This window comes from Dreissena polymorpha, chromosome 5, assembly GCF_020536995.1.
Source record: "Dreissena polymorpha isolate Duluth1 chromosome 5, UMN_Dpol_1.0, whole genome shotgun sequence".
Lineage (NCBI taxonomy): Eukaryota > Metazoa > Mollusca > Bivalvia > Myida > Dreissenidae > Dreissena > Dreissena polymorpha.
Window position 1 is genome coordinate 7,066,739 of NC_068359.1, and position 14,554 is coordinate 7,081,292.

Here is a 14,554-nt window from a genome sequence, read left to right on the forward strand (position 1 = left end):
TTGAGTTATAAATAATCCAAATAAAAAATCTGTACAGTAACTGTGAAAAGAACTTAAATTCTTGGTAAGGAAATATATATAATATGAGAATTATAATAATATACATTACTTCCCTTGAGAATACTTGTCTCTAACACATCTCTATTTTTAGTAGCAAATAATTAAAAGCCACTACCGTGACTGTAGATGAGATACACATGCATGGAAAATATCAAGTTGCTATGTTCAATATTGAATAATTATCTCCCTTTAAAGCTTATTACTTCCCTTGGATTTGTATGTTTGACCTTAGACCTTGAAGAATGACCTTGACCTTGACATTTTACCACGATGTGTTTGTCAGAAACACAATGCCGCCTACTGCGCCGCTTTGATTCATTTAACAAAAATATATAAATTGGAAGGGCAGATAATTATGTCCATTTAAAGCTTATTAGTTCCCTTGGATTGGTTTTTTCGACTCAGTGACCTAGTTTTTGATCCGACATCACCCATCTTCGAACTTGACCTCGATATTGTCTAGATACAGCTTCTGACCAAGTTTCGTAAAGATCGGATGAAAAGTATTTGAAATAGAGAGCGGACATGAAAAGTGTGACAGACAGACTGACAGACTTACAGAGCGAAAACTTGTCCCATATATAAGCACGGGGTCCAATATGTAGTCAAGGCATCATGGGTTAGGCATTTCTTCTCTTCCATAAGCACGGGGTCCAATTTGTAATCAAGGCATCATGGGTTAGGCATCTCTTCTCTTCCATAAGCACGGGGTCCAATATGTGTCTCGTGATCCCAATCATGCGTTCCAAGACTCCCTCCATGTGTGAAGAGTGAGAAGCCTTTAAACCATTTATGTCTCGTGGACTCTCCCATCCTTCTAAATTGGATCAATTTATTTCCAAAATAAGGGATGTCTAGTAAATTTATTTCTATATTTAGAATATTTCTTACAGAAATTCCTTTAAGCAAACAGCGCAGACCCTGATGAGATGACGCATCCGGGTCTACGCTGTTTTCCAAGGCCTTTTTTAGACGCTAGGCATAAATTGTTTAATAGCCAAGTAGTCCCACAGTCGTCGACGTATTTCTTCATGGATGAGTATTCAACATTGATGGCGTCTAAGTATTCAGTAGTGTCAATGAAGTTTGTATCCCAGTTGAAACGGTACGTCTTGACAAGTCCAAGGATGGAGTCACACCAACGAACAGAATTAATAAAAGCAGATCTACGTAACTGCTCAACAACTTCTATTTGCACATCTTGCGTTAGCAGACATGTGAAATACATCAGCCTCATCTTACTGTCGGCAGCACCACCACGCGCGTCATCCCGATAAGTATTTCCCGGGGTCCAAAAGTATCCACCCCAATCAAGGAAAATAATGGACCTGACATAAGTCTTTAAATAGGTAGGTCAGGAATCTGTTGCTCAAGCACAGAACCTCAAAGTTTTCTCACCAGGTTGGGAGATACAAAAAAGCACAGTAATATTGTTGAAATACGTATGTCTTTCGACAGCCTAGAAGCAAAGGAATGCATGGTCAGTAATTTGCACTGAATTTTAATAGGTTTTTGGAACTGACCAATGCAAATCTTGAATATTTGATAATTCGCATTTTCACATGAAATAAACAAGTATAAAATCACAGAACATGATTGGACGCACACGGGACAAGGGACTGAATAGTAGTATAGAATGAAAAATCTCGCGGCCATTTTGTTAGGAGCCTTTAGGAGCAGATCAAATTGAGGTCAAGTCGGTCGAAGTCCACCTGGTGCCTGTTATGCATGTATCCGCTTAGGGGTATGGTAATAAATCCGTGTTTATTGTTGTCGGTGTAATGAACGTGAATTCACCTGCGAGTTATGAGTGACTTATAAGAAGCGATTCCATATCAGAGCTAATCGATTTGGCGTTTTTTTACGAACCCGATATAATTTTGAATGTATTTGAAAAGCGAGTGGTATGGAACCACAGGCGCGCAAAAGTTTTACATGATTTGGCGCTTTCTTTGTGTGCATTCTCTGTACACTAAAACGTATTTGAAGAGCGATCATTTCCAATGCAATTTACATTACATGTATATTATAATTTTTAGTAGCCGAGTTAAGATACTCTCACTTATGTTAAATATCAATTTGAATGTTCGAGTAAACTGTCATTAAAATTTGCTGTAGAAAATTAAATACAATCCAAAACTTTAGGGACCCATTGTTTTCAAAAGTATCGTTCAATGTTTACAGTTAGATAAAACATGTTGATTGGTTTGATCATGAGTGTATAATTGATCGAAATTAATACTTTAACGCTAAACAGTGTTTTAAGTTGAATAAGCCTGATTTCAATGGCGTTTTGTCGACATGATAAACAACAAATAAAAAGACAGACGCATTAAATTTCAACGAAAAATTAAGGAACGTTGAAAAGTAAAAAGTAAACATAAATTTCGGATTCTTATTTTACTCGTTGATTTTGCTGCCTGTAATAGTATTTTAGGTTTTGAGATTTGGATAAACATGTTTAAGTGTTGATTTTTTTATATATTGATGTCGATTATGCGGCATTATTTAAACGAAAACACACGTTTGCATGTTATTTTTTTAATCTGCTTACATGTTTTGATATAAGGCGCATATGTCGTAGAGAATTATGGCTTAGCATGAAAAATCTGGTATGCACATTTAATTATTTAGAATAATTATAATATGCATAATAATTGTTACTCATGTGTTAAGTCATGTACATCCTATCTGAATAGGCAATTTATAATATTGGTCTCAAATCAGGATGGTAATACCATTGATTACATTTCTCACAGTCAGTGTCAATTTTAATATGTGTGATTAAGAATGGAACAACCAACAAAAGTTGATGAATCTGATGGGAAATTAATTTATGAGCAAACCAAATCGGAACTGTTTGATGTAGAACATGGACTTTCTGTAAACGTTCAAGGACTAGTAAATGTCGTTTAACGGTAGTCAAATGGATTGGCATACTTTTGATGATTATTACGACTGCGTATCCCGGTTACGTGTTGATAGGAAGAGAGCCTCCTCATCCTGAAACGAGAACGATAGAAAATTGGAACCATTCAATGTGTATGAATGTAAAACCGTTTGATCTTACTCAAAATGTGTATTTAACTGTGTGTAAACAACCGAGATATACGTTAATAGACATAAGGAAGTTTGTGAATGGAACTACTACCATACTCGGTATCCACTTGAATATGTTTCAATGGAACACTTTAAAGCGATATGTATCTTTGATTGATAATGTCATTGCTAATAAATAAATGTTGTATATTTATGTGTAGAATGTGTTACATTTTACTATATTGATGTTGTAGTATGTTATATGTGTGTGTGTGTTTTGATATAATATGATGCGAATAAAACTTTGATGTCAGATATTGCAGTCGTTCACTTTATTTAAAGAATGGTTTGTTATTTGGTTTACCATACTACGTTTACTTTTAGAAATGGATGTATCGCAAAAGGAGGATATTCTTTCAATATTATTTTAATGCGAAAAACCCTGGAGAGAGTTATTCGTACATTGCGTAGTATGATGTTTCGGTTTATGCGACAAAAGCGTGATTATAGATACATCGATCATTTACAGGACTTTGTAAGAAGTTATGATCAATCGCCTCATAGAAGTTTGAATGGTTTATCCCCTAGTGCTATTAATAAAAACAACGAGATTGAAGTTTGGTAATAAATGTACTTCAAACCAAAGACAATTAAAAAAAGGCTCCGCGATATAAATTTCGTTTAGGTGATTTAGTAAGAATACGCTTTGTGAAACATCCATTTCGACGTTCATGTCAAGATCAATATACAACTTAAGTATTTAAAATAACGGAAATAATGTTTAATCAAGGAATACCGCAATATAAAGTTATAGATTTTAATGACGAACCTATTTAAGGATACATGAATGAACATGAACTTCTTTTAGTGGATAAAGATGAAGATAGCTTGTGGTTTATTGAGCAAATACTAAAAACAAGAACAATACAAGGGAAAAAAACAGTATTTTGTCAAGTGGGAAGGATTTCCAAAGTCATTTAATCAATGGATCGATGCTAGTCAAGTACGAGAAAAATAAACATGGAACGATATGTTTATATAAGAAGTGATGAATGTAAATACATGTTTAATGACATTTCACCCTACAATTTTAAAGTGCAGTTAAAATTACCATTGCGGTTTATTGGTAATTGGAAAGTAGCATTGTGTGATATATCGTTTACTAATAGTTCTAACATGAAAAACGTTGATCATGTGTTTATTTACTCAGATATTTGTGGGGAAAGTATTGTTTTTGGAGAAGAACACTCCGTTTTACGAAGAATAGACATACCGCTTAATAATAATAATAAATGGCAATATATATATATATATATATATATATATATATATATATATATATATATATATATATATATGATTTTCCATTTTATGTACCTTTAAAAAAGATGGAAATATATCAATTAAGTTTCAGTATTAAAACAGAAGACGGACAGTAAGCATCTTTTAAAACATCACCCGTGCATATGACTCTTCATTTTAAAGCATCATTGATCTATCTAATTTATATGTGCATAACCCACAGTCATCGATCAAGTACTATATGGAAAAGGATTAATCATACCATCTCAATCGAAGGATGAGGTTTGTTCCGTAAATATAAAAGCTGTGTCGCCCGCGCAACAAACAGTTGATCAAGCGAAGAGTGAACTAAAAAAAGAGGATACAAAATCGTTGAATACAACAGAAATAAACGTTATAAAATCGAGAAATTTAATGAAAAAAGAAAAACGAACGCTACAAAAGAGAGGAAAAACGTTACAAAAGAGAGGAAAAACGTAACAAAATCGAATACATTTATCAAAAAAGAGAGGAAAAACGTTACAAAATCTAGGAAGAATAGCAAAGGCGTTACAAAATCAAACAAAAACGTTATAAAATTACAAAATTGCGCGAAAAAAAGACTTGAATCTATATCATCTAAACAGAAAATGTTAAGAAAAGGATTGCAATCATCTATTATCGGTTATATTTTTGATTGATAAATATGTTGTATTTATCATCAAACATCTTTAGTGAGGGGATACCAGAGAGTTTGCAATTATTTGATTTACCGCCAACCCAAGTTGCTGTGGATAATGTTTACTATCAAGAGGTGCGACCATCCTCGCAAGTGTCGGAAAATACTCCGATTGAGTTTCGAATCAGTGGACAAAATTCTATGGACTATTTAGATTTAAAAGGAAACCAACTACATGTAAAACTTAGAGTATGTAAACCGGATGGAACTAACCAATCTGAACGCATCGGACAGTGGGCTACACCACACCGTCTCTCTGATGTATGTAGGCGGCCGTCATATTGGATTTGGAACTACTTTAGAAAACAAGATGGCGGCCCCCTCGTAAAGAGGAAAAATTTAAACATGTGTTTTAGCTCGTCTTTTTCAAGATAACATTCTTTAAGTAATAATTTAATGTAGATCTGTGAATTCCCACAACGTACTTAAAAACTTGTTAAAATTTAAAGATGCCATTACTGACATACGTGTAACTGATAGGGAGTACAAAATTTTTAATTTACTCGATGTCAATACTATAAGTAAATATAAAAATTAAATCGACTGTTTTCGTTATATTTTGTGAGATAGGAGGATTGCTTACATAAACTTGATAAAGTATGAAACACATCACTCATTGTATTAGCATGGATGGCCGAGTGTAGTTGCAATAATCCAACTCCCAGCTATTGACCCTCCGAGTACGTATGTACTCATAAAAAGCTCAGATCATTCAAGAAGAACTAGGCCGAGTGGTCCAAACGGTAGACTTTTACTCCACGGGGTCAATGGTTCGAGCCCATTTGAGGGTTACTTTTGCTAGATTGGTCATTGTCGGCTCGGGTACTACTTACATGTACCCCGGGTACTCTTAAGTATACTTGCATGTACCCCAGGTATGGTAAATATACTTAATCGTACCCGGTCGATTTTAGACTGTACCTGAGTTATATTTCGCCCAAAATCCGATGTCGTAAAACGCGCTACCGATTATCTTAAACAAATTTCTCTTTTAACAAAACTGCACTAACATGCTTTTTGAATATGAGTTTCGATAATGATTTTAATATAGAGGCCATCTTACAGAAAATTGACATACATGTTAATATAATAAATTTCAAAAAGTAGCCGACAAAGATCGATTTAGCGTTACATTTACCGGGTACGTTTTAGTATATTTACCGTACCCGGGGTACATGTAAGTATACTTAAGAGTACCCGGGGTACATGTAAGTAGTACCGAGCCAACAATTACCAATCAAGCGTTACTTTTTAATTTTTATTCAATTTTATTCTTTTATTCTTTTTTTATATTGCAGCTTTTTAGATCCTATGTTTGCATTTATCAATATAGCATAGAGTCTATAATGAAAAAGATAATTTTTGGAGTTCTTATGTTATAGTTAGATTTTGTGACATTTAAAGGATTGCTTATATAAAGTATAAAATAAACCACTTACTATATGGGAGCACTGATGGCCCATTAGTTTAAGCTTTTACTCCAAGGGTCAGTGGATCGAGCCCAGTTAAGGAAGACTTCCTTTCTTTTGTTTTCTTTTTTATTATTTTTTATTGGAGTATTTTGCTCAAATGTTTACTTATCAATTTAAAGTATTTAATAACAAACTTCAATACATGTCTAATCTGTGAAAACGTCCCTTTGATATTGCTAGTTTTCCTCTTACATGCCCTTGTATTTTAAGATAGAATACTTTCCTCTCCAGAGGAAAGAGGTATGGGTTTGAATCCCATCGGGGGCTTCAGAGGATGATTCATTTTGAGACAAATGTTAATATTTGCTTGAGTGTATCCCAAAATTAGCCTTATATTAAATATATAACTGTGAAAGATAATTCAAAATAATGTTTGTTTCTATATACATTGTGATCCATGGACATGAACATTCAATTATGCAAGAAACATGTATGATTTGAGGGAAGAATACGACAGCAAACTTAGAATGGACATTCATTTAAGATTGTTAAGTAACCAAAACTATAAATGTTGTAAACCTTAAAATTGTGTATGACGTCCTTGCTTCTGGACAGCAGAACAGTTTAGGCATAAATGATTACTCTTTTTCTTAAGAATCAACATTGATGCATTATTACTTAAGTAAAGTTGAACTTTTTAAAAACTCAATGAATTGGGAACTGAATTTTTCATGTTCGTTACCAGTACTGAACATAATGTTACTGGTGAACAAATGCCTTCTCTCTTTACACTCTACAGGGAGATGGTGTTTTTCATAAATATCCAGGTTAATTTGTATAAATACCGGGTAAGACCTCGTATCATATTTATATACATGTAAGCTATACATTTATGATGATGACATTTTGTGTTTCGCTGTAAATTTACAGAGAAAATATACGACAGCCGCATGTCCAGGGTTTTTTGGCCCGATTTTATAGCCGAAATTCGGCTTTGTTCCCAATCCCAAAAAGTATACTTTTTTCCAAAAATGTGGCAAAAAATTCCCAATTTCCAAAAAAAATATTTAAAAAAAATTTGTTTTTGTTTTTAGAAAGAAGTCTCATGCGTATTTTATCTCAATTTCAATTCAATTACATCTAACAAAGTATTATATGATTTTATTCTTTTAATTTGAATGATTATAAAGAGTTATATCAAATTTAGTATTTCCCTTATCAGTGGACTTTTCATGTGGAAAAAAAGGCTAATGAATTTATTTTCCCAATTTCATGAAAATGCCGATAAAATTCCCTATTCCAAAGCCATGGGCTATCTTCCCAAAAAGTGGAAAAAAAACCCTGATGTCACCAGAGTTGTTAAAAGAGCATTTAGACAGTATTGTCCCTGACTTAAGCCCATTTTGACATATTCTTATAAACAAGAGGGCCACGATGGCCCTGTATCGCTCCACTGCTGAAAAAAAGGCTGAAGCAAATATTCTCGGCATGTGCAAATACTTAAGTATAGGCCCTATTTAAGCACATGTACACTTTTGTGACCCCCTGGGCTGGGTCAAAAAACCCAGGAGCATAATTTGAGCAAACTTTGTAGAGGACTTCTATACATCACTACATACAAAATGTGGTAGACCTAGGTCCTAGAGTTAAGGATAAGAATATGTTAACAGTTTTCATAAAATAAGCAAGATATAAGCGTATAATTTAATGTTAAATTTTGTGACCCGCGGGTCAGGGTCAATTTGACCCAAAGGGCATAATTTGAACAAACTTGGTAGAGGACTTTAAGATGTTACTGCATACCAAATTTGGTAGCCGTAGTCCGAATGGTTTTCAACAAGAAGATGTTTAAACATTTCACAAAATAGGCGCTTTATAAGCGTTTATTCAATTTTGTGACCCCCAGGGCAGGGTCAAACTTGACCCCAGAGGCATTATTTGTACAAATTTGGTAGAGGTTTATTAGATGCCACTACATACAAAATTTGGTAGCCCTTGGCCCAATGGTTATGAACAAAAAGATTTTTAAAGTTTTCACAAAATAGGCCCCATATAAGCGTATGTTCAGTTTTGTGAACCCCTGGGCAGGGTCAAACTTGACCCCAGAGGCATTATTTGTACAAATTTGGTAGATGTTTATTAGATGCCACTACATACACAATTTTGTAGCCCTAGGCCCAAGGGTTATGAACAAAAAGATTTTTAAAGTTTTCACAAAATAGGCCCCATATAAGTGTATGTTCAGTTTTGTGAACCCCCGGGCAGGATCAAATTTGACCCAAGGGGCATAATTTGAACAAACTTGGTAGAAAACTATTAGATGTCACTACATACCAAATTTGGTAGCCCTATGCCTTAAGGTTAAGGACAAGAAGATATTTAAAGTTTTCACAAAATAGGCACTATATTAGCATATAATCGATTTTGTGGCCCCCAGGGCAGGGTCAAATTTGACCCCAGGGATAAACTCTGAACAAATTTGGTAGAGGACTATTAGATGTCACTACATACCAAATTTGATAGCCCTAGGCCGGATGGTTATGGACAAGAATATATTTGAAGTTTTCACAAAATAGGCCTTATATAAGCAGATGTTCAATTTTGTGACCCCCCAGGGCAGGGTCAAATTTGACCCCAGGGATAAAATTTGAACATATTAGGTAGAGAACTATAAGATGTCACTACATACCAAATTTGGTAGCCCTAGGCCCAATGTTTATGGACAAGAAGTTTTTTAAGTTTTCACAAAAAAGGCTCCATATAAGCGTATTTTCAATTTTGTGACCTCCAGGGCAGGGTCAAATTTGACCCCAGGGGCGTAATTTGAACAAACTTGGTAGAGAACTATAAGATGTCACTACATACCAAATTTGGTAGCCTTAGGCCCAATGGTTATGAACAAGAAGGTTTTAAATTTTCACAAAAAATTAGCCCTTTATAAGCATACATTCAATTTTGTGACCCTTGGGGCAGTTTCAAATTTGACCCCAGGGGCATAATGTGCACAAACTAAGGAGATAACTATTACATGTCACTACATACCAAATGGTAGCCCTATGCCATACAGTTATGGACAAGAAGTTTTCACAAAATAGGCCTTATATAAGCATATGTTCAATGTTGTGACCCTCGGCGCAGGGTCAAACTTGACTCAAGGGGCATAATTTGAACAAATTTCGTAGAGGATTATAAGATGTCATTACATACCAAATTTGGTAGCCCTAGGTCCAATGGCTATTGACAAGAATATATTTGAAGTTTTCACAAAATAAGCACTTTATAAGCATATATTCAATTTTGTGACCCCCGGGGCAGTTTCAAATTTGACCCAGGGGAATTCTTTGAACAAATTAAGAAGAGAACTATTACATGTCACTTCATACTAAATTTGGTAGCCCTGTTCCATACAGTTATGGACAAGAAGTTTTTAAAGTTTTCACAAAATAGGCCTTATATAAGCATATGTTCAATTTTGTGACCCTCGGGGCAGGGTCAAATTTGACCCAGGGGCATAATTTGAACAAATTTGGCCAGTGGAGCTAAAAACTGATTCTTTGTTTAGCGTGCAAAGGGGATGGAGGAACATTTGTTGGTGCCTTTTTAAAAAGTTGTTTCATTGTGTGGAAAATTGAGTTTAAAAATGTATACACAATGCCTAATATGTGGCAAATTCCAACAATGTCTGTGGTTTTTCATGTAAAAATAAGAGATGTGTTTGTCAGAAACATAATGCCCCCTATTGTGCTGCTTTGAAGCCATATATTTGACCTTTAAGGATGACCTTGACCTTTCAGTACTCATAATGTGCAGCTCCATGAGATACACATGTATACCAAATACCAAGTTGCTACTTTCAATATTGCAAAAGTTATAGGAAATGTTTAAGTTTTCGGACAGACAGTTCGCACATATAAGTTGGTTTTACAAATTCACTGAGTGTAAACATTGGGCACTTATATTGCTCAAAGTGACCGGGAAACAAATTCTTGTGTTCTGATTTACATACATGTATTTACACTTGAAAAATTCAAAGTTAAGAATGGTAATTGTTTTCTTATTGCCAACAACTGCATAAATCTTAACATTGTAAACTGGTTGTTTTGTCTTTATTACTACTTTTGTACATTTTTTCGTATTGCCCTCTTTATATTAACTTTCAACATATATATATTATATCCAGTAATTGTAGATATCAGATGTTTTGTGATGTAAATGTGTAGGGTTCTTGTTACTTGTCACACCCATTTCCATTTCATAATGCCTTAACACTGATATAGGATATTAGTGATTTTTGATTATTGTATTTATGTAAACTTATTCTATATGCTGATAAAAGTGTCATCCTTTATTTTTACAAAGATCCTAGTATCATCAGTAGTGATTTTTGTAAAGAACTTGAAAATTGTATTAAATGGTTAGTGGATAACAACACTGTCTTTACACCTTGGAAAAACTGAATGTATAGTGTTTGGTTCCAAAAGGAAATTATCTTAACTTCATATTTTTACTGTAAAATGTAATGATCACACTATTGTTTCTCAATCATCTGTTGAACACCTTGGTTCAATATTCGACACTGATCTTTCTGCTACATCTATTGTTAATAATATTATTAAAAAGGTGAACTCAAGAATAAGATTCTTCAGGGGCATAGCTAGCATTTTTTGAGCTGTAGGCCCGAATATGTTACATGAAAACATACATCTAAATGTGATAACAAGATAATAGTATAACCAGTGCTCTCTTATAATATATGCTATTTACTATTTGATCTCAAGACTATAGTCTCAAGTTTAAATGAATGATATGTTTATGTGTATTAATGCCACCATTTGTGTACATTTGCCACCCATATATAGGACCCTATTGGAAATAAGTTGCAAAACTTTCATGGGACATCATGTGGTATATATATATCATGTCTTGATTTCAAATCTTGTAACTACTTGTTATTTCAGATCTCTGCTAAATACACTGACTAGTTACTTGTAACTGAATTTAACTGATTAACTTTGACTGTGATATTCAAAATGTGATCTATCACTGCATTGTGATCCAAAACCTGTGATAATTGTTTTCCAATTGTTAAATGTTGTAAATTGACTGTATTGTATGATCTGTACTTGTATGACATATATATACATATGCATGAATAAATCAATATTTAGAAAAGTGTGACTGACACTGTTTCCAGACATATTACAGTTAAATTACTTCATGTCAGTAATGGCAGTCAGGGATGGAAAATATCTTTTTACAATTGTTGCCTGCACTGTCGACCATATTTAGTGTTTTTGTTTCCCATCTTATGGGTACCGACCCAAAACCATGGGCATGCCTGTGATATGTTTCTTAAAGTTTCTTAAAAGATAAATAATATAAATTTTAACAACACCACTGCTCAGTTTTAACATTTCCAATACAGTATGTCTTATTTTGAGGGGCCATTCTGAATTGAGTTCATTTCCAAGGGCAAAGTTATTCTTTAATATATTAATATTACCAAACTGAACATTGTTACACTGTCCCTAATTTTTATGGCACTGGATTATTTAAGGCTTTGAAAAGCTAGTTGCCTGGCCGGGATAACAACATCTGGAATTAAAATGCCTAGGATAAAATATAAACAATATCTGCAAGAAGTACTGTAGGGTTGCCATCATCAAATGCACAGAAAGAATCGTTTTTCAAATTCAATCAAGCCCCACTCATTCCATTCCATGAAATCTTTCAGGTGTCTAAATACTGATAATAGCCCCACTGAGGGCCGTATGGCTATGGTCCATATACAGTTTGTGACTGCCTGGCTGGTCACTATAATGCCATTGGGACCAATGTGGAGTTTACTATTCCTTATATTACACCGAAGAGTTTTCTCTGTACCACTGTACAGTGTTGTACGATTGTTAATGGTATAGAACATAAACATATTGATTAAATCTCAAAGTTTGTCGCCTGCAGCCGAACATCAGCAATGTTGCAATGAATATAATTTAAGAAATACTGATTCTTTTAAGTTTGAATAATGTTGTTGTTTTCACTTCAATAAACAACTAATTGGCTTTCTTAAAATTTATTAAAATTTGAATATTTTGCATGCAATAATATCTAATTTTAAACAATAACATTAATAAATTTACTATTATATTACTCCTTAAAGATATTGGTCCTTATATATCTATATTATCGGTTGATTTAGTGCAAATTTGTTTGTGTGTAACCCGAACTATATTTTCGGTGTAATATCTTCCGCCTAGAGGCGTTAGACATATCCTTCCACCAAATACACCCGAGAGACGATCGCCGTTATGGCGGAATTGTCCGAGGAGTCCCGATTGGGAACTAACATTACCAGCAAGAAAGTAGGTCCCGTGAACATGCTTTTACAAGCATTATTTTCTGCAAGCGAAGTTACATTGCAAAATAAAACCATTATTACATGCAACTATAATCCTTATATCGCGTTAATTCGAACGCTAATGAATTATGATTCTTCTGCTACCAATTCACAGCTTTTATCTCAACTTTTTATCAAAGATGACCCAGGTCATCCTGATGATTGTGATGCAGAAGGACGTAATAATGGACTATACATACGTCAAAAATACATTGACGCTTCCAAAACGTTAGATCTACAAGGACCTCTTTATCACAGTTTTAGTACCATTAATCGGTTCATATTAAACTAAGTGGATGTGAAACTGAAATTGTTTCGGAATTCACCAATGTTTTGTTTAAATTCAGCAGATGATGCTCCTGATTATAAAATAGAGATTCTTGATATATACTTACTTGCTAGAAAAGTGCGTGTGAATCCATCGTTGATCATCGCTCATGCTGAAGTGTTGAAGAACAGCACCGCCAAATACCAATATAACAGACTTGAATGTCGATCGCAGAGCATCGCTACTGGAGCTAGCGCTACTGGAAGAACATTGTTTACATGGGATAATTTATTTCATGGTCATTAACCAAGTCAGGTTGTGGTAGCATTCGTTTAATCTAAAGCACTTTCTGGTGACTATAAATCGAATCCGTTTCATTTCTTTACTTGTACCATACAGAGTATTTGTTTGTATGTAGACGGTGTACCTGTAGGTGGAAACCCATTACAGCTTAATTTCGATTCTACTCAAGGGCAGACGTTTATGAGAGTATATACAACTTTATTTACAGCAAATGGTACGTGGAACAAAATTGGAGGTATTGATATCAGTAGAGAAGACTTTGCAAATGCTTCTACCTTATTTTTCTTTCAAATAGAACCAATATTTTCAGAAAATGCATTATTTTTGATCGCTTATGAAAACAGGACATGTCAGACTCGATGTACAGTTTAAACAAGCTCTTACTGAAACCATCAGTTGTATTGTATATAGCGAATCACCAGGCTTTTTTCAAATCAACAAGGAACGCGATATAATGACAGACTAATGATTTGAAAATGATGTGTTTCAATGTATACATTCAATATTTATCAGTGTTTTTAATTCGTATGTAAATATATATAATGGTGTTGTTTTTGTATCAATTATGTAAATGTATTTTGTGTGTGTGTGTGTGTGTGTGTGTGTGTGTGTGTGTGTGTGTGTGTGTGTGTGTGTGTGTGTGTGTGTGTGTGTGTGTGTGTGTGTGTGTGTGTGTGTGTGTGTGTGTGTGTGTGTGTGTGTGTGTGTGTGTGTGTGTGTGTGTGTGTGTGTGTGTGTGTGTGTGTGTGTGTGTGTGTGTGTGTGTGTGTGTGTGTGTGTGTGTGTGTGTGTGTGTGTGTGTGTGTGTGTGTGTGTGTGTGTGTGTGTGTGTGTGTGTGTGTGTGTGTGTGTGTGTGTGTGGTGTGGTGTGTGTGTGTGTGTGTGTGTGTGTGTGTGTGTGTGTGTGTGTGGTGTGTGTGTGTGTGTGTGTGTGTGTGTGTGTGTGTGTGTGTGTGTGTGTGTGTGTGTGTGTGTGTGTGTGTGTGTGTGTGTGGTGTGTGTGTGTGTGTGTGTGTGTGTGTGTGTGTGAGTTTGTAATACCTACCAACCGGGGA

At 34.6% G+C, this 14,554-nt stretch overlaps 1 long non-coding RNA gene across 1 annotated transcript; it reads right to left on the reverse strand.

The window, feature by feature from the left end:
* Window positions 1-2,993: 2,993 nt before the first annotated feature.
* LOC127880738 (uncharacterized) lies at window positions 2,994-13,445 on the reverse strand. The gene is made up of 3 exons (XR_008049720.1): window positions 13,324-13,445; window positions 4,664-4,749; window positions 2,994-3,063 (listed from the first exon to the last, which is right to left on the reverse strand). It is a non-coding gene; the product is annotated as an uncharacterized LOC127880738 (long non-coding RNA).
* Between the last annotated feature and the right edge of the window lie 1,109 nt (window positions 13,446-14,554).